The following is a 22,379-nucleotide window of genomic DNA, read 5'->3' on the forward strand; positions in this document are numbered from 1 at the left end:
TTAGAGAGAGAGAGATAGAGAGAGAAAGAGGGCGGGGTTTTTCGTTTATTTGAAAAAGGAAGGAAGCGGGGTTGGCTTCGTTACCTCGGACACGGAACAGCTGCTGACTCAGCTGCTGTTCAAATAACGGTTTTAACGATTTTTCAATTTGTCTTGTTTTGAAATGATAACGCTGGAAACAGCCCGACGAATTATTCCACAATATCTTATACCCCGTGTAAAAACAAAAATCCTTTTTAGTATCAAAATTAAGAAATAATTTTATATATTTTATATTTCACCCGTACCCTTAATTTCCACTTTTTGAGAATGTGTATCGTATTTTTTTCGAGGGAAGCGTAGTACACTTCTAACCTTTCGTGAGAAGACCTATTTGGGGGGAAATTTTCAATTTGAAATTTTGGGAAGCACCTAGCTAGATATTATTTTCAAAAGTAAAATTTTGAAATTCAAATTTACTAACACTTAGATCTCACAATCTAAAATACTTATTCCAAGTAATTTTAAAATATTTAGATTCTAACACTTTGAAATTCAAGTTTTCTAACACTTAGTCCAAGTAATTTTAAAATATTAAGATTTTAGAGCATCCCTCTAAAGTTCTTGATAGTGGGACACGGTGATCTAGCATGATGTATATAGATTTTAATTTTTCTTTTTTCTCACCAACTAAAACACTGTAGGCACCCCCCTTGAAATTGAGGAAATTATTTAAAAAAAACATCGATTCTAAGTCCAAATGACCACACAAATCCTAGTAGATCATAGATGACCTAAAACTAATAGAATTATCCCAAATTTTATCTCAATACCCTAACATAGTGACTTTAGACACTCATGAGCCTTGTGAACCAAGAAAACTGATCCGAACATCGATCGGATACCCATAAACCTAAAACCGATATCCCTAAAGTCATAACCTTATAAACTCCTAAAAAATATATCAAATTTGATTTTAAATTGTATAGGAGGTCACAAGTTTTCCAACGGTCTAAGAATCGCCTGAATCAGACTTACGGCTAAAAAGTTAAAGTCCGGGGGAAATTGTTTCAAAAAATAACAATTTGGTCCCTGTGCAACCTTACAATATATGTATTTTATGGTAAGTCTAGATAGAGTTTAGGTATCTGTGATTTATTTTCTGTCTTTTCATGTGCAATTTGTTTATATGACAAGTATGTATATTTATATAAGGGAAAAGTTTATATAAGGTTACAACCTTAAATGTAGAAGCACATATGCACCTCAAAAATCTATCGAAAAGATTGTTTTAATGTTGAAAAGCCTTCTAATTGATCATCTCGACATCGAGATGTATGAATACTAAAAAAAAACAAATTTGAGTCCCAAAAATAGTTCATCTTGCATCACATTAAGATTTTCATATGTTTATATATCTACTTAATTTCAACCATTTTTGGAGTTTAAAATTTTCTAATTAGATATGAAAATAGTTTTTAAGATAATCCTAAAAAACTTTTACAACAAAATTACATGTTATGATAAAATTTGGAGGTGCGTCTTAATTGGTTGTTTAAAGTTGCAACCTTATAGAAACCGCATCCTTTATATAAATAATGGACATTGAGTCTCTTCAAAAAAAACCTCAAACTCTTCACACAGACAAATCAAGTTCCACAACAACTTAGGATACTGGTCTTAAACATAACAAGCAAAGTTATAGGCAAGATCCACATCATGTAGAGCTTCACGAGATATCAATATTAAGATCAATCTCCCGAGTTTTACGGTTACCTCCACATGGTTTTTCTTGATTGGTTGAACACTGTCAATTTTTCTTTCAATGGAGTGAATTTCTAAAAAAGTATAAAGTTAAACCTATGGTAGGAATATTTAATAGAATGAGAAGAAAGTAAATGATTATTCAAGGGAATTTTATATACTTGTGGCTTGAAACAATCTTCAAGAGACTAAAAGACAAAAGGTTGCATTATGTTAATGGTTTCCAACCAACCACTAAGGAAGAAGCCTTTCGACATTAGCAACAAACCTTAAGCCAGACTTTTCAAATTGCTTTACAAGTGGAACCAAATCATAATGGAGCACTGACAAGTGATTCCTCACTTAGAGAGAGAAAAAAAAAGAAGGAAATCTCTAAGATTACGTGTTATCAGTGTAATGACATTGGACACCGTGCATGTGATGCCCAAAAAGGAGGACCTAAGTACACTTGGCTAAAGAAGCGGATGGAATTCCTGGAGAAGATCAACGTCCAAGGACACACTTACATGGTGATAAATGGGATAGTCTTTGATTCATAGTTCGAGTCTTCAAGGTCAATGTCAAGCTTCTCCCAATCCCAGGTGAACAAAGTAATTAGGTTTTATTCTTTGTTTAGTAATAATTTGGATGATTAAAATTTAGGTTTGGAGTTGTTTTAATGTTCTATTTTGTTTTAGGGGTACTTATTTCGTTTTTTAGTTGTAGGGAATTGAATTTTATTTTTTAGTTGATAAGAGGTTAGTATTTGATATTGATTAGGGTTTATTAGGCAGCAAGTTAGGATCTAGAGTTTTTATTCTTCTATAAAAAAACAAGTATTAGACCTAGAAGAGAGAGGGAGATAGATAGATAGGGAGAGAGAAGACTAATGTATTTTGGGTCTTATAAAAAGATCTTTTGGTGAGACTCTTTTGTAGACCTTTAAAGAGGGTATAATGTTTCAACATTAATTTTTGCCTTTCATATTTCTGATTTTTTTATTTTCTTTCTTTCATCCCTACGTGACAGCGAATGACAGTCATCTCCACTATCCATTATTGTCTAGAACGGCGGATAGCCACTTTACTACCATACACTACATGCATAGGCAATGTATAGTGTTTAACTTTTGGGAAAAGGATGTATACCCCTCTTTCTAAAATCTTAAACCCCCTAGGTCCATAGGACGCCTTTAGATCCTCTTTAAGTCGCCATTGAAAAACTGATGAGGAGCTTTTTGTGGGGCTCTAGTAAAGTTGGAAACAAGTACCACTTGGTGAGTTAGGATAGAGTTTGTACTCCGGTTGCTGAAGGGGGTCTTGGAGTTAGGAAATTGAAGTATACCAAATGGTGGTGGAGATCGATGGATGATGTGGATGCTCTATGGCAAGAGGTTATTAAATTTAAGTATGGTGAGGATAGAAATAATTTGTGGCTAGGTAAAATCATTGATTTGGAAAGGAGTCATGCACAATAGAACGTTTGTGATTAGTGCTCTAGATGGGAAGTGGGAGACAGTTAACGGACTCCATTCTGGCATGGGAAGTGGAATGGGGAGACACCTTTGAGACTCCAGCTCCCTTTGATCTATAATGTTTCTGCAAATCCAAGGGCCAAAGTAGTGAGATGTATTGTAGGGAGGAGGATATAAACTGCATATACAATACGGTCGGTGATGATTTTATTCCACAGATGGTGGAGTTAATAACCGTGCTGGAAAATGTGAAAATCTTTCATGAGATGAGTTGGTGTATTCTACAGATGGTGGAGTTACTAACCTTATTGGAAAATGTGAAAATCTTTCATGGTTCTCAAGATGAGTTGGTGTGGGAGGCTGAGAATGGACTTTTTTCAGTGAAATCAGCTTAAAATCTCTTGTTCCATGACAAGATAAGATGGAGCAGGGGATCATTGCAGAAAATCTGGTCTTGGAAGATACCACAAAAAGTGAAGGTGTTCTTGTGGGTGCTGTTTCAAGGGACGTGTTTAGCAGTTGATAATCTTGTGAAGAGGGGTAAGATAATTACTAGCATACATGCAAGAAGTGTGATGAAAGTGGTGATCATCTATTCCAACATTCTCCCTTTACTCATGATATATGGTGTTGGCTTCTTAGCATACTGAGAATTGTTGGTCCCTTACCCCAAAGTCATACTACCATTATAGAGTATATGTCTTTTGACGGCTTGCCAAAGGTGGCGAACTTGATCTTTTAGATTGGAAGGGCTGCGGTTCTTTGGGAAGTTTGGTTGGAGAGAAATAGGAGGGTTTTTGAGGGGGTGGTATTGGAGAGGGATTTGGTAAAGAGGAAAATTCAGCATACAACCTAGAGTTGGTTCTCTATTACAAAGGAAGGATTTGGGGTGTCAAAAGGTGGATATGGAGGCAATTGTTAGGAACTTAATGCTGCTGAATATTGTGAAAGTGAGACAGAAAGGGCGATGGATTGCCCCGATGGTGGGAAGTTTAAAGATGAATTATGATGGAAGCTCGTTAGGAAATCTGGGGATTGTTGGGGTCGGGGGTGTATTAAGGAATCACCGTGGTGATTGTATCTTTTGCTTTGGGGGCCCGTGTGGTTTCACAACAGCAAATGAGGCGGAGTTACTCGCAGTGTTACAAGGTCTGAAGATTTTTAAAGATCGTGGTTTGCTGGAAGGGTGTGTGATAGAATGTGATTCTCAAAATGTGATAAACTGGTGTACATGTGTTTCCAGGCCACCATGGAAATTGAGATCAGAATGGAGGGAAGTAATGGAGTTGTGTCGAGGTATGACGGTGTCCTTCCAACATATTTACAGAGAAGGTAATGAGATAGGGGACGCTTTGACAAAGAAAGGAGGTTCGATGCAAGTTTTGATTATTTCGGATGTATTGCTTATTTGATTGCATTCTAATCTTTCTTGATTAATAAAATTTTGGAACATTAAAAATTAAAAGAAAAAGACATTTTACCCTCTCCTTATATTTTTTGTTATCAAAATTACATCATTTACCCTTTTTGTTTTTTCTAATAACACATTAAATAAATGAAATTAAGATGCCTCTTTGAACCTACTGGTGAGGTTCATCAAACCTCAAACAAGAGAGAGAGATATGAGAGTTCAAGGGAGGTTGTCAAAGAAAGAGGGATGAGGATTTAAGGAAGGTCGTGAGAGAAAGAGGAAGGAAGAGATTCATGGGTGAGAACAGAAAGAAGGAAAGGGAGAGCTTTTCTAGGATTTTTTATGAATGGGTCACTAGAAAAGATAAAAAGAATACATATTGTGATTAGGACAATGACAGATGAAAATAGGGTTAAACATCTTTTTCTTTTATTTTTTGAACTCGGAGAGTAGGGGGGTTTATTTGGGATTATGATTTGAGAGAGGGAAGTACGCACATTTTTCCCTTAACCTGTTTCCTTATTTTTCCTTTTGGGTGGTTCAGGTGTAGGAATCGAACTTGACAATAGGATTGTTTACATCAAATGATAACCATTCAAGCCCAAGCCTGATTCCTATTAATCTATGCTAATTCGATTTCTTAGGGAAAAACCCCAATATGGGTGAAGCTTAAAAAATTTCCATAAGCTGCTATTGCCACCTACTTTGAAATTGATTTCCTCCCCTATCTGTTGAATTTGAAGCTTCAAAATGTGCAGATCAGCTGATCTCTGAATACTTAAAATAGACGTCCAAAAAATGTTTTACAAGATAAAATATTTGTAGCATTTGAAATATCTTTTTCATATCCATAATTGCCAACGTCGTTATGATTATTCAAGCTTTCTAGCACTAGAATTACATTTTCTTTTGAGATTTGAGATGCAGCTTCATAGTGCTCTACTGAATACTTCCCCTGTACTAAAAGGTGATTTGTTCTACTTTTGGTCGATGAGAAAAATTACCAAGCTAAAACTCATTTGAATTATTATAAAAAAAAAGGCACCAACCTAAAACTCATTTAGAAACTATAATCTTATACTAACATCAAGAATGTATTCAAGGTAGCAAGTTATTAAATCTCCATATGGTACACATATATATATGCACCCAAGGCACCTTTCACAAGAGGCGATTTCCCTCTAAAGAAGACCACTTTCTCTTTGTCTAGGGAAAGCATATGTATGGTGTACAATATACAACACTGGAGAAGAGAATCACTATTCCCTCAAATATGTATTGCCACATAGTAGTCAAAATAGAGACTCACTAGAGAACTTCATGTGCACATCAACATTTACTTTGGTTTGCCATGCTCCACTTCCATGCTTTCCTCTTTCTTATCTCCTGACAACTTTCAATGCCATCATGCTAGACTTCCATGCTCTCTTCTTTCCTTATCTCCGGATGGCCCTCTGTTCTATCATGCTCCACTCCCACCTTTCTCTTCTTTGTTCATCTCCCGACCACCCTCTGGTTTTCTATGCTCCATATCCATGTCCTTTCCTTGTTTACGATGCTCCATTTCCATGTCCTTGCCTTGCCTCACAGTTCCAACTATATTCTTGGCTTCTGGAGCTCCTGTCTCTTCACCTCTGCCTTCTTCTCTTGGCTTACTTTCACATGGCTCTCTGGCTTCTTAGTAATCTCTTCCCTGACTTTCTCAATGTTCTCTTTCAATTGATGTTTTTGTTGTTGCTCATTTTTTTCATTCGCTGAGGAATATGAACGATATTTATGAAGCGATTCATTCTTTCTATAGCTCAATAAATATGGAAAATGTGCCATCGCATTACCTGCCTTTCTTATATCCACACTGCACTCATCTATCATGGTTTTTATTGCTCGTAAATTTGAGAAGAATTTCATATCATGTTCTATTAGCCTCTCTGCTATGAAGTCCAAGTGAGAATCTACAAAATTGCAAACTTGTTTTTTATACTTGAAAATTTTAGAATGAGCCATTAGAGCTAAAACCAGTACCTCAAAAAGCACACCAAATTCCGCAAAAGGATATTTCTTGAGAAACTGAGAGGCACTGATGCAGAGCACTGCTTTCATGTATAAGGGATTAAATAAGGGTAAATACGCTGTGCTAGGCTTATCGCAAAAGTAGGCTGCAACTTCTGTATAGACCCAAATAGAAGGATGATCCTTATCGTAGTCTCTAATGCTCCATTTGGTGATTGGTCCAAACAATTTGCATCGAACCACCTTGCTCAAAATCTCTCCAAAAAATGGCCTAATCTCAGAGGAAATATAGAACTTGTTGGGCTCTAAATCCTCAATGGAACGCATATCTTCTTTCTCATCCAGAATCGTGAATCTTGTGAGCCTTCGAGATTTTCTCTCAGTTAATTTAGGCCCAGTCATGGAGACTGCAACCAATTCATCTTCAATCACCTCTACTTCTTGATTTATGCCCCCCTTCTCCATTTCCGTGGCCTTTTCTTTCCTCATCTCCTTACCAGCCTCTGTTTCATCATGTTCTATAGCCCCTGGTTTACCATGCTCTACATCCATGCTTTCCTCTTGCCTCATCTTTTTCGGGTGATAATCTCTCCAAATATTGTATACACACTTGGTTGCAGTAAAACCCATTTCCTCCTTTTCCAAATCCTCACACAGCAACTGGTTGAGGGCTTTCCTACGCCCCGTTTTATCATGTTCTATAGCCCCTGGTTTATGGTGCTCTACATCCATGCTTTCCTCTTGCCTCATCTTTTTCGGGTGATAATCTCTCCAAATATTGTATACACCCTTGGTTGCAGTAAAACTCATTTCCTCCTTTCCCAAATTCTCACACAGCAACTGTGGCCATGATTTCTTTGTCTTCTCTCTCTTCTTACCCTGCAGAAGTATGACCATTGAGTTTGAGGACTCTGAACTCTGACCTTGAGGCACCTTAATCTCACGCTTCTTCATGATCTCTGCCAAGTTCATGTCTTCTGATTGACAGCTTTTGATCCACCAATTCTTGTCATAGAGTGAAAGAAATGAACCGCACACCTTTTTATCCAATGCCTTTGCAACATCCACATTGCACTTATGTATAATACTTTTTAGTGATGGTATTTCAGAGAAGACTATCTCATCAAGCCCAATAAGCTGCTCGGCTATGAAACCCAAGTGAGAATTCACATAGTTCCAAGTGGTTTCTTCATCTTTGAAGGTGTCCAAACAGGGCAATATATCTAAAACCAGTTTCCTACAGAACTCATCAAATTCCAAATCAGGTGTAGCATTGATGACATGAAAGGCCCGGATGCAGAGCATTGCCTTCTCATGGAAAGGCTTAAAGAAAGGCATGTAATCTGCACTTGGCTTTCCACAAAGGTAGTCTGCCATTTCTGTTGACACCCATATCTCAGGGGCCTCCTTCCCATAGCCTGTAATGCACCAAGATATGGCTGGACCAAAGGACTTGCACCGAACCCCTAGGTCGGGTTCTTCCAAATTATAGCTCTTCCAAATCTCAGAGGTGATGTACAATCGATCAGATTCTAAATTTTCAAAGGGCTGCATTGCTTCTCCCTTGTCCAACATCTTGAATCCATTGAGCCTTCTTTGGGCCTTAGTAGTCTTGATATCTGTGGTCCCAGTTATGCTAACTGCGAGATATTCGTCATTAACCACATCTATTTCTTCAGTTTTTTTCCTAACATCCATGGCCGTCTTCTTTATTGCTTCCGTATTCTTCTCCTGGCTCTTGATAATTGTAGGAAGAGATTGCTTCTTTGGAGGATGATGCTTTTCTTCCTCCAAAGAAGTTTGGGAGGAAGTGGCCTCTCTCATGGCATTCTCACCATTATCTTTTGAGCCCTCCTTGTTAAACTCTTCATTCCAGTCTTGGATCGAGTAAAAAGAACCTGAAAATTTCCTTCCGCTCACCATATTCACTTTCCTAAGCATTCTGATCATCTCCATATCGTCCTTGAACTCCTCATTTATCATTTTTATCACCTTAAACTCAGAGAAATCCTCATCCAGCGCAACCAACTGATCAGCAACAAAAACCATATGAGGCTTCGCTGCCTCCGACATCAAGTCAAAGTCAGCATAACCTGGGCAATCCTCTATCATAGTGAATGCTAGAGATGTTAAAAGATCCCCAAATTCCAACTCTGTATTGGTAATGAGTTCCTGAAAGGTCCGAAAACAGAGTGAAGCCTTAAATTTGAAGCTGCTATAGTAATGGAAGTAGCTTTCTCTAGGCATTACACATAGGTAATCCGCCAATTCCGTTGAGACCCAAATAGAGAGGAACATTTCACGAAATCCTGTAATACACCATGATCGAACAGGCCCAAAAGGCCCACACCGAAACCGTAACTTTTCTGATGTACATCCCTGAAGAGGAATAACCACACCTGAAATGAACAGGCTTTCAGGTGTTGAATCATCAAATGTTACCATTTCACCCATTGAATTTGTAATGGAAAAGCTTGTCAGCCTCCTTCTGGGCCGCCGGTCCCCATCCAAGCCAAGCAAGGTCATTTTGATCACTTCTATCTCATCATTTATTTCCACTATGTCCTCCATGTCTAAGTCTTCTATTATTTCTTCTCCTCCTTCTTCTTCTTCCTCTTCTTCTTCTATTTCTTCTTCTGCTCCTTCTCCTTTTTCCACTTCTTCTTCTCCTCCTTCTTGTTCTTCTACTTCTTCTTCTCCTTCTAATTCTTGCTCTTCTCCTTCTAATGTTTCTCGTGAGTGTTGCTCCTCTTGAATGGAGAGGTCAGGGTTCTTGTTTGAATCAGAATCTTTCGATGGTTTAGAAGCCGAGGAAGAGCCCACATTGGGTTCGGCCAAGGATTTGGGTTCATTTTCTTGACCAATGGATGAAGTCCTCGTGGCTCCTGATATCAAGAGAGACATAGCAGCTCCTGATGGCAAAAGAGCAATGTCATGGTGTGTGGGTTTCACTCCCAAACCAGAGAGACAAGGAGCCATTGATTCAGGCTTCTTCTCTGAATTGGAGAGAAAGACCTCCATTGATTCAGGTTTCTTTTCTAGATAAGAGGGAGAAACCTCCATTGATCCAGATTGAAGACCCATCATAGATATATCTTTCTCTTCTGAAAAAGAACAATCCACAAAGGGTTTGGAGTCCTTTTCTTCATTAGAGCTGGACGCTGTAGTAAATTCGAATTCAGGTTCCTTACCTGATAAAGAAGCCTCTGCTTCTTTGGAATTCAAAGGATCAACTGAAATGGGCTTTACTCTCTTTGAACTATCATGAGAAAGATCCGTGGATGCAGCTCTCTTTCCTGAAACCTTCATGGCTTGGGGTTTCTCTTCAGATGCAGAGCAAAAGCCAGGTACATGACCTTCTTTCCCTTCCAAACCAGATAACGAACCTGAAATTGTTTCCAAATTCTCTTGTGAACCAGAGCAAGAAGTCATGGCGGGCTCTGATTCCTCCATCAAAGTGGAAGAAGGCACAATGGGTTCTGAAATAATTTCTGAATCAGTCCAAGACAATCTTCTTTTCTTTCCTTGGGGAGATACAGATCTTTTCCTTTTGTTCTTTGGGGAAATGAATGAGTCCTCCATGGGTGAAACTGGGTTTAATCAAAACGTAACTGCAGGGAAACCAGAGAAAGAAACTAAGAAAGGGAATGGGAAAAATGATAATATCTGTGATAGAGAGAGATGAAATTTGTTACAATTGGATTGCGGAGCTTCGTATAATGGAATTGTCAAGAGAGAGAAAGAACTGCTGCTTCGTGTAATGGAATTGTCAAGAGAGAGAGAAAGAACTACTGCTGATTCAGCTGCTGTTCAAATAACGGTTTTAACGATATTTCGCTTTTTGTTGTTTTTGAAATGATAAACGCTGTAAGCAGCCAATTAATAATGGGAGCATATACTATGCTCCCGTAGGAGTAACTGTGCATCTACTCCCTCTTTCTAAAGGCGAGGGTTAAAATTTTGAATTTTGAGGTTTTTTTACTGTTAGATCTCCCTTTCAAAAAATGGAGGGTCTTCGTTCAGTCTTGAGACTTTATTTTTTATTCTAGTACATAGCGAGTTCAATATGGATTTTTTTTTATTTTTAACTTAGGTTAGTTATGAGTTGAAAAATATCGGCATCGGGTCCAGGTCTGGGTTCATATACGGTATTTTGCGTCTGGGTACAGGTACTACTGCTAGACCTGATGCGACGCCAACCCTAGTAGACAATGCTTTGCGAGGGAGAGGGGTGGAAGGCAGCTATGCCTAGAGAGAGAGAGTGACCATATTTGTTACAACTGGATTATTATGGAACTTCGAATTGTAGAGAGACAAGGCGGGTGTTTGCGTTTATTTGAAAATGGAACAGCTGCTGTTCAAATAACGGTTTTTAACGATATTTTCGTTTTGTTTTTGTTTTGAAATGATAAAGGCTCTAAGCAGGGTAATTAGTAATTGACGCATATACCATTCTCCCGTAGGAGTAACTGTGTATCTACTCCCTCAGGCTAGGATTTTTTCCCGGTTTTAAATTTTGCGGATTGCCTAATAATCATTAGATGATTATTTTAAAATGAACAATTCGAATTTTGAGTTTTTTTACACTTGAATACCACCAATCTTGGGACTTTATTTTTTATTCTAGTTCAATTTGGATATTTTTTTTTTTTTTTTTTTTTTTTTCAACTTTGGTTAGAAAAGATTATATTCCAAAAATTTGAGGTCCTAAAATTAATGTTGTATTGGATTTTACCTGAGGGAGTAAATGAACAATATACTCCAATTGCAATAGTTGAAAAGGGTATGTCGTTAAACTGATAAATTAGTTGTATTTTGAGTAACCATCAAAATAAAAGGGTATAGTGTTAAACTAAAAAATTAAGTGTATTTTCATCATCATCATGATAATCATAATCTTTCCTCAATTAATTGGAATCGTCTATATGATTCCTATTCCGTGATCTTACTCTATTAAGAGTCATATTTTGGAATTGGATGTCTATCTAATACAACTCAACCCTTTTACCACATAATGAGAATGATTAAGAGAGTTTAAGATCCTCATCTTTTTAGACTATTTAAGCATATTTTGATCAATTTTTTAAAATAAAAAAATGAGGCTTATTTTTAATTTCAAGAATAAAAATGGATGTTTCTTTTGATTTCTATAATAATAATAATAATAATAATAATAATAATAATAATAATAATAATAATAATAATAAAAGTAATAATACACATGCCACTTATATTATCATTATCATTTTTGAAAACGTAAAAATGAAATGGAAAAGTACACGTGCCCTTAGTGGTTGCCTTGTAGAGGGAGAGATGGTTAGAGAGAGAGGAGGGAGAGAGATGGTTAGAGAGAACCATGGTTAGGGAGAAAGAAAGGGAAAGAGAGAAGATAGTGCTGCAAGGACATTATTTGCTCAGGTCGTCGACGCTCTTTTTCAAGATAGCATGTATTTTATGGAATATTGCAATGAAAAGAAAAAAAAGGATTTATTTACTATGAAAAGAAAAAAAAACAAAAGGATAAATAGAGTTTTCGAAGCACCACCATTAAAACAGACATTTATTAAAATAATTTTAGAAGGTGCGAGTTAGTTCAAGTGGAATGATTGAAAATAAGTCCAAAATGACGTGGTTGGAAGTAGTTCGAAGGGATATGAGGACTTATTGCCGCACTGAAAATATAGGGTTAAATAGAGCAAAATGACCTTAAATATAACATAATGGCGGATCAAGATTCATATAGTCAACCGCAATTAATTGAGAAAAAGCTATGATGATGATAATAATGATTAAAACAATCTCATTCATTGATTTTTAAATATATTATGCATTTTAAATTATTCAAACTCATACACATGTCTACTTTGAAGGAGTTTTTAAAATAAAAGTTTAAAGCTGGAGAAGGGTTTATAACAAAAAGGAACTCCAATAATGTCATATTTTGGGCTAAGGGAAGCGATATGCCTTTGGCATCGATAATTAGGAAAATACCAGTTTCTTTTAAGCACGTCTAAAGCGATTTTTTTATTGATTATAACCAAGTTCTAATTTTGTACACTCTAATTTAGGCAATTTTATACTGCGAAAACAGTCATGTATGTCAAGTTTAAAACCTGATGAGTACTAGTGGATTTATAGTAAAAATATAATGAAATTTTTGAAATTAAAACATTTTAAGGACAGTATATTAGTGAAATATATCAATATACATGAGTACGTATTCGCCTTGATATGTTGTTTTTATAACATTTGAATCACTTTTAAAGTATGAGTGAATGTTAGAGATCTCTACTGCCCATTATTGTGGATGAATGATGAATGACCACTTACCACACACGACTACCTAATTTTAGAAAAATTACAAAAAAAAAAAACCTCAAGACTACCTAATTTATTCCCAACCTAAATTTTTTTTTTACCTTTTTTCACTAAAATACACTTTCTATGCAAATACCCCAACCAAATAAAAAATAAAATAATAACTAAACTACAATGCCTTCCTTTTACTTTACCAACGCCTCTCCTTCACTCCGACGCCTCTCTCTTCGCTCTGGCACTATGTAAAGTGCGGTCCGACAGTAGGGTTCCGGCACTATGTAAAGGGTGGTCTACCAGTAGGGCTTCAGCACTATTTAAAATGTGGTCAAGCAATTGAAAAGGACGGTCCGATGGTTGCAAAGGACGGTCCAATAGTTGTCTTAGGGCTGTTCGACACTTGTGCGCTCCGGCAATGTGATAGTGTGGTTTAGCAAAGTGCTACTGGGGTTCAAAAGTCAACGTGGGCAAAATGATTTTAGTGTACGAAAAAAGTATTTCTGTCTTAAAAAAATAAACTTTTTCCCTCGTGGGTATTTGCATAGAAAGTTTGTTTCAGAAAAAAAAAAAAAAAGGTGAGAAAAAAAGGTTGAATCATGACATATAACATTTCTTACTTCAACGGTTAACCATTCAAGCCCTAGCCTGATTCCTTCTTCTCTATTAATAAAATTTGACTTACAATTTTCTTAACCCTTCAAGCCCTAGCATGATGCCTACTAATCTATTAATAAAATTAGACTCGCAATTTTCTTAGGGCTTTCGCAAGTATGGTAAGTGTAAAAAATGGCCATAGGCTGCCATTGCCACTTTTTTTTTGGAAAAAAATTGTGAGCAAGCATAGCAGCCCCACCAATTTTAGATCTTCAATAGTCAAACTCAAACAATGACACATTGGGATAGTTTTCGTATGGGAAGAGACATGAAATAAACGCTAATACCAAGCTAAAAGTCATTAATAATCTTATATTAATGGTTGCAGTTTTGGTAGGGCTGCAAACTTGATAAATTCTCACTAAACTCCAACCCCAACAAGAAATGTAGTTTCAATACCAGAAACCATTGTGATTACATGCAAATTGATTTTCATCATTGACTGTCGGATTTGAAGATTACAGATCTAGTTGTTTGAATATTTAAAATGGATATCCGAAAGATGTGCTGCAAGATAAAATACTTGTGGCATTTTGGAATATTATTTTCATATCCATTATTTTCGAAGTCGGGATGATTGGTTTGTGAGCTTTCAGATGCTAGAGTTACATTTTCTGATGACCTTTAAGACGCAGCTTCATACAGTTCTTCTAAATACTTCCCTTGTATTTCTTTCTCTTATCCTAAAAGGTGATTTGTTTTGCTTTTAATCAACGAAAAGATTTACCAGGCTAGAACTCATTTGAGTTATTATAAATTTTTTAAAGCAATACGCTAAAACTCGTTTAAAAGTCATAATTTGTACTATGGTTAAAATTACTCTTAGCCATTAGATGTCAAATTGTATGGCTTGAGGTGGGTGACAAAGTTTGAGAATTTTTTTTTTTTAACTTGAGTCTAGTCAATGACATTCTTACAACTACCGGATTTAAAATCCGATAGACAAGAGTGATGTGACCTCCTTATATCAAAAGTAAATAGTCTAATTGTATACTCATCCTAATCTTATTCTGCAATATGGAAGTGTTTTATTGAAATATGAGGACTACATCAAGAATGTTTCCAAGGTAGCAAGTTATTAAATCTCCATATGTACACCGAAGACACACAAGCAGTGATTTCTCAGACGACCAACTTTTCTTTGTCAAGGGAAATGCTGTGTATGGTGTACAATACACAACAATGGAGATGAGTATCACTATTCCCCTGACTATTACAATGTATTGCATGCTATATACTGGAGGAGTATCACTTGGGCCATATAGTAGCCCAAATAGAGACTTACAAGAAAGCTTCATGCGTACATCAATGTTTACTTTGGTTTACCATGCTGCACTTCCATGCATTTTTCTTTCCTATCTCCTGATCACCTTCACTACTATCATGCTCCACTTCCATGCTCTCTTCTTTCCTTATCTCCGGATGGCCTTCTGTTCTATCATGCTCCACTCCCACTACTCTCTTCTTTGTTCATCTCCGGACCTCCCTCTGGTTTGCTATGCTCCATATCCATGTCCTTTCCTTGTTTACTATGCTCCATTTCCATGTCCTTCCCTTGCCTCACAGTTCTAACTATATTCTTGGCTTCTGGTGCTCCTGTCTCTTCACCTTTGCCTTCTTCCTTCTTCTCTGGTTGCTTTCTCTTGGCTTACTTTCACATGGCTCTCTGGCTTCTTTGTGATCTCTCCCGACATTCTAAATGTTCTCTTCCAACTGATGCTTTTGATGTTGCTCATTTTTTTGATTGGCCGAGGAATATGAGCGACATTTATGAAGCAATTCGTTCTTTCTATACATAAAGAAAGATGGAAAATGCACCGTCTGATTTCCTGCCTTTCTTATATCCACACTGCACACATCTATCATGGTTTTTATTGCTCGTAAATTGGAGAAGAATTTCATGTCATGTTCAATTAGCCGCTCAACTATGAAGCCCAATTGAGAATCGGCAAAGGCACAAGCTTGTTTTTTGTGCTTGAAGATTTTAAAATGGGCCATTAGAGCTAAAACTAGTTCCTCAAAAAGCTCGGTAAATTTCCCAGATGGTTTTCTCTTGAGAAACTGAGAGGCATGGATGCAGAGCACTGCTTTCATGTATAAGGGCTTAAAAAATGGTAAATACGCTGTGCTAGGCCTATCGCAAAAATAGGCTGCAACTCTTGTGTAGACGCAAATAGAAGGGTGCTCCACATCATAGCCTGTAATGCACCAATCGGTAATTGGTCCTAACAATCTGCGTTGAGCCATTGCGCTCGGCATCACTGCAGAAACTGGCTTAATCTCAGCGATAAAATAGTACTTCTTGGGTTCGAAATCCTCAATGGCATGCATATCTTTATTCTTATCAATAATCGTGAATCCCGTGAGCCTTCGAAATTGGATCTCAGTGGATCTGGGCCTAGTCATGAGCAATTCATCATCCATCACCTCTGCTGCTTGAATCATGCCCCCCTTCACCATTTTCATGGCCTCTTCTTTCCTCATCACCCTACCACCCTCTGCTTTATCATGTTCCATACCCCCTGGTTTACCATGTTGTACATGCATGCTCTCCTCTTGCCTCATCTTTTTAGAGTGATAATCTCTGCATATTTTGCATACAATCTTGGTTGCAGTTAATTTCGTGTCCTCCTCTGCCAAATCCTCACCCAGTTTCAACTGTCGCCATGGCTTCCTTTTCCTCTCTCTCTGCACCTTCTGATCCTGCAAAGCCTTGATCATCGAGTTTAAGATCTCTGAACCACTTAGAGGCACCTTAATCTCAAGCTTCTTTCTTCTCTCGGCCCAGATCTTGTATTCTGATTGACTTTTTGTGCTCCACCAAGTCCTGTCATAGAGTGAAAGAAATGAACCACACGCCTTTTGATTCAATGCCTTTGCAACATCCACACCGAACTTAATAATAATGCTTTTTATTGATGGTCTCTCAGATAAGGATATCCAATCGAGCCTAATAAGCTGCTCGGCTACGAAACCCAAGTGAGAATTCACATAGTTCCAAGTGGTTTCTTCATCTTTGAAGGTGTCAAAACAGGGCAATATATCTAACACCAGTTCTCTACAGAACTCATCAAATTCCAAATCAGGACTGTCAGTGATGATATGAAATGCTCGGATGCAGAGCATTGCCTTCTCATAGAAAGGCTTAAAGAAAGACATGTAGTCTGCACTTGGCTTTCGGCAAAGGTAGTCTACCAAATCTGTCGATACCCATATCTCAGGGGCCCCCTCCTCATAACCTGTAATGCACCATGATACGGCTGGACCAAAGGAGTTGCACAGAACTCCTAGGTCGGGTTCTTTCGAATTGTAGCTTGGCCAAATCTCAGAGGTGATGTACAGTCCACCATGTTCTAAATTTTCGAAGGGCTGCAATGCTTCTCCCTCGTCCAACATCTTGAATCCCTTGAGGCTTCTTTGGGCCCGAAGGATCTCGATATCTGTCGTCCCAGTCATTCTTACTGCAACCAACTCGTCATTAACCACCTCTGTTCCTTCTTCTATTTTCCTAGTATCCACGGCCGTCTTCTTTACTGCTTTTGTATTCTTCTCCTGGTTCTCAATATATGTAGCAAGAAATCGCTTCTTTGGAGGACAACGCTTCTCTTCTTCCAAAGAAGGTTGGGAGGAAGAGGCCGCAATCATGACTTTCTCATCATCATTTTTGTTTGAAGCCTCCTTGTTAAATTCTTCATTGCAGAAGTGGATCGAGTAAAAAGAACCTGAAAATTTCCTTCCATTCACCATGTTCTCTTGCCTAAGCATTCTGATCTTCTCCATATCCTCCTTAAACACCTCATATATCGTTTTTATTGCCTTAAATTTAGAGAACTTCTGATCAAGCGCAACCAACTGATCAGCCACAAAAGCCATATGAGGCTTCAATGTCTCTGACATCGAATTAGAGTAGGCAGAACCTGGCCAATCCTTCAGCAGAGAGGACACCAGATACAGTAAAAGCTTGCCAAGTTCCACCTCGGGATCAACAGTGAGTTTCTCAAAAGTTCGAATACAGAGTGAAGCCTTAAATTTGAAGGAGCTATAGCAATCGACGTAGCTTGCCGCAGGAATTTCACATAGGTAGTCTGCCAATTCCGTCGAGACCCAAATGTAGAGGAAATTTGCAAGAAAGCCGGTAAAGCACCATGATCGAACGGGCCCAAAAGGCCCACACCGATACTGTAACTTTTCTGATGCCGATCGATGAAAAGGAATAACCACACCTGAAATGAATAGGCTTTCCGGTTTTGAATGATCAATCATTACCTTTTCATCCCCTGAATTTGTAATGGAAAAGCTTCTCAGCCTTCTTCGGGGCCGGCAGTCATGTAAACCAAGCCGAGTCACTTGGATCACTTCTATCTCATCCTTTACTTCCACTAGCGTCTGAGGGTCTAATTCTTCTATTACTCCTCCTCGTCCTCCTCCTCCTTCTCCTCCTCCTCCTCCTTCTCCCCCTCCTCTTCCTCCTTCTTGTTCTTTCTCCTTTTCTTTTTCTTCTTCTCCAAATTCTATCACAGAGGGTTTGGCCAATGATTTGGGTTTATCTTTTTGACTAGTGGATGAAGCCTTCCTGCCTCCTGATGGCAAGAGAGCCATCTCAGGCCATGTGGATTTTCCCAACCCATAGCGCGAAGGCTTCATTGATGCAGGCTTCTTCTCTGGATTCGAGAGAGAAACCTCCATTGATTCAGATTGAGAATCTTTCTCTTCTGGAAGAGAACAATCCACAAAGGGTTTGGAGTCCTTTTCTTGTGGACCAGAGCAAGAAGTCATGGTGGGCTCTGATTCCTCCATCGAAATGGAAGAAGGCCTTCTTTGATCATGAGAATCAGTCCAAGACAATCTTCTTTTGGGCATTCTTTGGTCATGAGAAGAATCATCACCATCGTTTTGGGGCTTTAGAGGTTTTTGCCTTTTGTTCTTTGGGGAATTGAATGAGTCCTCCATGGATGGATCTTGGGTTAATCAAAACATTACAGCAGGGAAACCAGAGAAAGATAGTAAGAAAGAGAAGGGGAAAAAGAATTAAGATTCAGAGAGAGAGAAAACAGAGCACAGGAAATGGTGGAAATTGGAAGATAACAAGAAAAATTTGGAGGAAAATGCCTACAGATAGAGAGAGAGAGAGAGAGAGAGAGAGTGACGAACTTTGTTACTACTTGATTATGGAGCTTCGTGTAATGGAATTGTAGAGAGAGAGAGAGAGAGAGAGAGAGAGAGAGAGAGTTTGCGTTTATTTGAAAAAGGAAGAGGGATTGTGTTCGTTGCTCAGACAAGGAACAGCTGCTGACTCATCTGCTAATCAAATAACGGTTTTTAACGATATTTCAATTTTTTATTGTTTTGAAATGATAGACGCTATAAACAGGGTAATTAATAATGGACGCATATACTATGCTCCTGGAGGAGTTACTGTGCATCTACTCCCTCATTCAAAGGCGAAAATTTTTTTCCGGTCTGAAATTTTGGGGATCGCCTAATAGTCACTAGGTGATTATTTTAAAATGAACAATTTGAATTTTGAGTTTTTTAATGTATAGATACTGTTCTTTAAAAATATTTGGACGGTCTTTGTTCAATCTTGAGACAACTTTTTTTTTTTGTTTTTTTGGAAAAAAACTATGGATAACCCTCTAGAATGTATTTCGTAAACATCAAATGCTGCAATAGTTTTCATATCCTACCCTTAACCCAATTCACGATGACTTTTGGCAAAAATTTACGTTGGATGCCTACTTATAAGATAATGAGATTTGGAAGTGCATGGAGGAATTGGCATCGACTGATTATTGCAAATATTCAACAGGGTGTTGAAAACAAAGCCAATGTTAGACGAATGGATAAAAATTATTGTGTTGCCTATTTACAAGAACAAATGAGACATACATAATTGTGCAAATTATCGAGAGATCAAGCTTATGAGTCATACTATGAAGCTTTGAGATAGAGTCATTGAGCAACGACTAAGGCAGAAAACTATCTGAATACCAATTTGATTTTATGCCAAGAATATCAACAATTGAGGCTAGTTTCCTACCTAGGCAATTGATTGAGAAGTTTAGGGCAAAGAGAAAAGACCTCCACATGGTATTTATTGATCTAGACAAAACTGATGATAGAGGACTTTGAGATTTAATTTGACAGGTGTTGAAAAAAAATGTCTCTAAACACTACATCTACTTGGTGAGAGATATGTACGATGGAGCGCTAATTAGTGTACGAACAATTAGTGGAGAGACAAGTGAGTTTTCCGTAACAATAGGTCTACATCAAGGGTTTGCATTAAGCCCATATTTTTTTGTCTTAGTTTATGAACAACTTAACTAGGCGCCTACACGATGAGGTATCGTGGTGCATGTTGTTCGCAGATGACATAGTTTTGATTGATGAGACCCGAAACGACGCCAACACAAAGTTAGAACTTTGGAGAGATGCTGTAGAATACAAAGCTTTCAAAATTAGTCACACTAAGATAGAGTATATGGAGTGCAAGTTTAGTAATAATATGAGTAGAGACGATGAAGTAATCAAGATTGATAGCTAAGAAGTACAAAAACAACCATACTTTCGATATCTTGAGTCATCAATTCAAGAAAATAGAGGGATCGTTGAAGATGTCGCACACAAAATTAGAGCTGGATGGGCGAAGTGGAAATGTGCAACTGGAATTTTATGTGATCACGAAGGGTAAGTTCTATATGACATCAATGAGGCCAGCTTTGCTCTATAAGACGGAATGTTGGATGAGCAAAAATAATATATCCGTAAAATGTGTAGCGGAGATGAGGATGTTGAGATGGATGAGTGGCAAGACAAGAGGGATATAATTTGAATGAATATATTCCAGAGAATTTAGGTGTGACACCAATAAGTAATAAAATGATCGATAATAGACTTAGGTGGTTGGCCATGTATGGCGCCGACCAAGTATTGTACATGTTAGGAGGTGCGAGCTAGTTCAAGAGGAATGACTGAAAATGGCAAGGGATAGGCCCCAAAAAGATGTGATTGGAAGTTGTCCGAAAATATATGGGGAATTATGGCCTCACTAAGGACATGGCTTTTAATAAAACAGAATGGATAATCAATATTCATGTAGCCGACCTCAAGTAATTGGAAAAAGACTAAAATGATGATGATGACAATCAGCCTGATTACTAATTTTTTGTGCTTTTACCTCCCAATCAAAAGTTAATATGTTGAAGACTAAATTATCCATTCAATCCTCTCTCTCTCTCTCTCTCTCTCTCTCTCTCTCTCTCTCTCTCCCCCCTTGATATCAATCTCTCTCCCCCCACCTAATATCAGTTTCTCTCTCTCCCACTTGATATTAGTCTCTCTCATCTCTCTCTCTCCTCCCCCCACCTGAGTATCTCTCTCCCCCTTCTCTAATGTCTCTCTCTCTCCACCCAAAATGGGAAAGTGCAGTCCGGCACAAAAGTGTATTGAAAAAATGTGGTCAGACACAAAAATGTGCCAGATCGGCATTCAAGCTTCTGAAATTCGAAGCCTAAAGCCGAAAGAGGATCTAATGGTTCGAGTGTGTCGCACTGAATTATGGCTTCAAATTCCAAAACCCTCACTACTAGTCTGACACACTTTTGTGCCAGACAATACTTTCCCATTTCAGCAGGAGAGAGAGAGAGAGAGAGAGAGAGAGAGAGAGAGAGATTGATATATGTTATATATGTGTAAATCCAAATCACACATGTGGTCTTTTTTTACTTTTCATCTCTTGTTTTAAGTCATGTCCAAGAATTGTGATGTTGTAAGAACTTTGCTCTTTAATGGGGTTTATTCTATTTTTATTTAGAGAGAGAGAAAGAGATTGACTACAATTGGGCTTTTTCTTATGGGCTGTAGTGTACTCTGTTTTAGAAAAAGAATGTAAGCAGAAGCTTGAACTCCATTGTGGGTTTGTTGTGTGCCCTATTTTAGTTAGAAAAAGTGTAAAGGAAAACTCATTTTGGATATTCTTGGTGCCCCGTTTTGGGCATATTTAGAGTGAGTAATGGTTGTTGTAATTTGAAGTTTTGAGCCCTAATTTCATTTTTTAATCTTCTCAAATCAGTAAGAAAGTTTTGTATTATTCTCATGTAGATGTAGGTCACGATTTGTGACTGAACCACGTTAAATCCTTGTATTCTTTGATGGTTTGACTATTGTATTTTCATTCTGTGATGTTCTTTTGATTCTATATTATTTCTATTGTTGGTTTATGTAATTTTGGACGGACAATAGTTGTTAATGTGACATACCCCTAGTGGATTTTTGCCTCCATTGACTACAACAACTGATATTAGAGCCTAAGGTTTGTGCTTTATTGTGTTTGTAAACAAAAGGGTTTTATTATTATGCTTATTTGTTATTTTTCCTAAAATGGAAAGGGTAATGGCATTTAAAAAACTAAAGCAAAGTAATTGACGAATATGGAAAATGATGATGGAAGATTTTCTTGTTGGAAAAACTAGATTGGTCGCTCCAAGGAAAAGATGCCATATCTGTCGGAATGGAAGATTGGGAATGAGATATTATTGATCGAAATTGTTTGACAGTCATTAGACCTTGTACTTCACCTTCAATTTTATTTGATGTTTGTCAATGTAAAACATTTGCAAAGCTTTGGTAATCTTTGGAGCAATCTTTTGAACAATCATGTGATGCAAACAAATGCATGAGATAAAAAAGTCATTTCTTTTAAAAATGAAAGAAGGTACAACAACTAAAGCACATTTGAGTGAATTTAAATATATTTATGTACAATTGAGGTCACTAAAAGTTAATTTAAAT

This window comes from Amborella trichopoda, chromosome 11 (genome assembly GCF_054954075.1).
Source record: "Amborella trichopoda isolate Santa Cruz 75 chromosome 11, AtrichopodaSantaCruz75HAP2 v2.0, whole genome shotgun sequence".
Taxonomy (NCBI): Eukaryota; Viridiplantae; Streptophyta; class Magnoliopsida; order Amborellales; family Amborellaceae; genus Amborella; species Amborella trichopoda.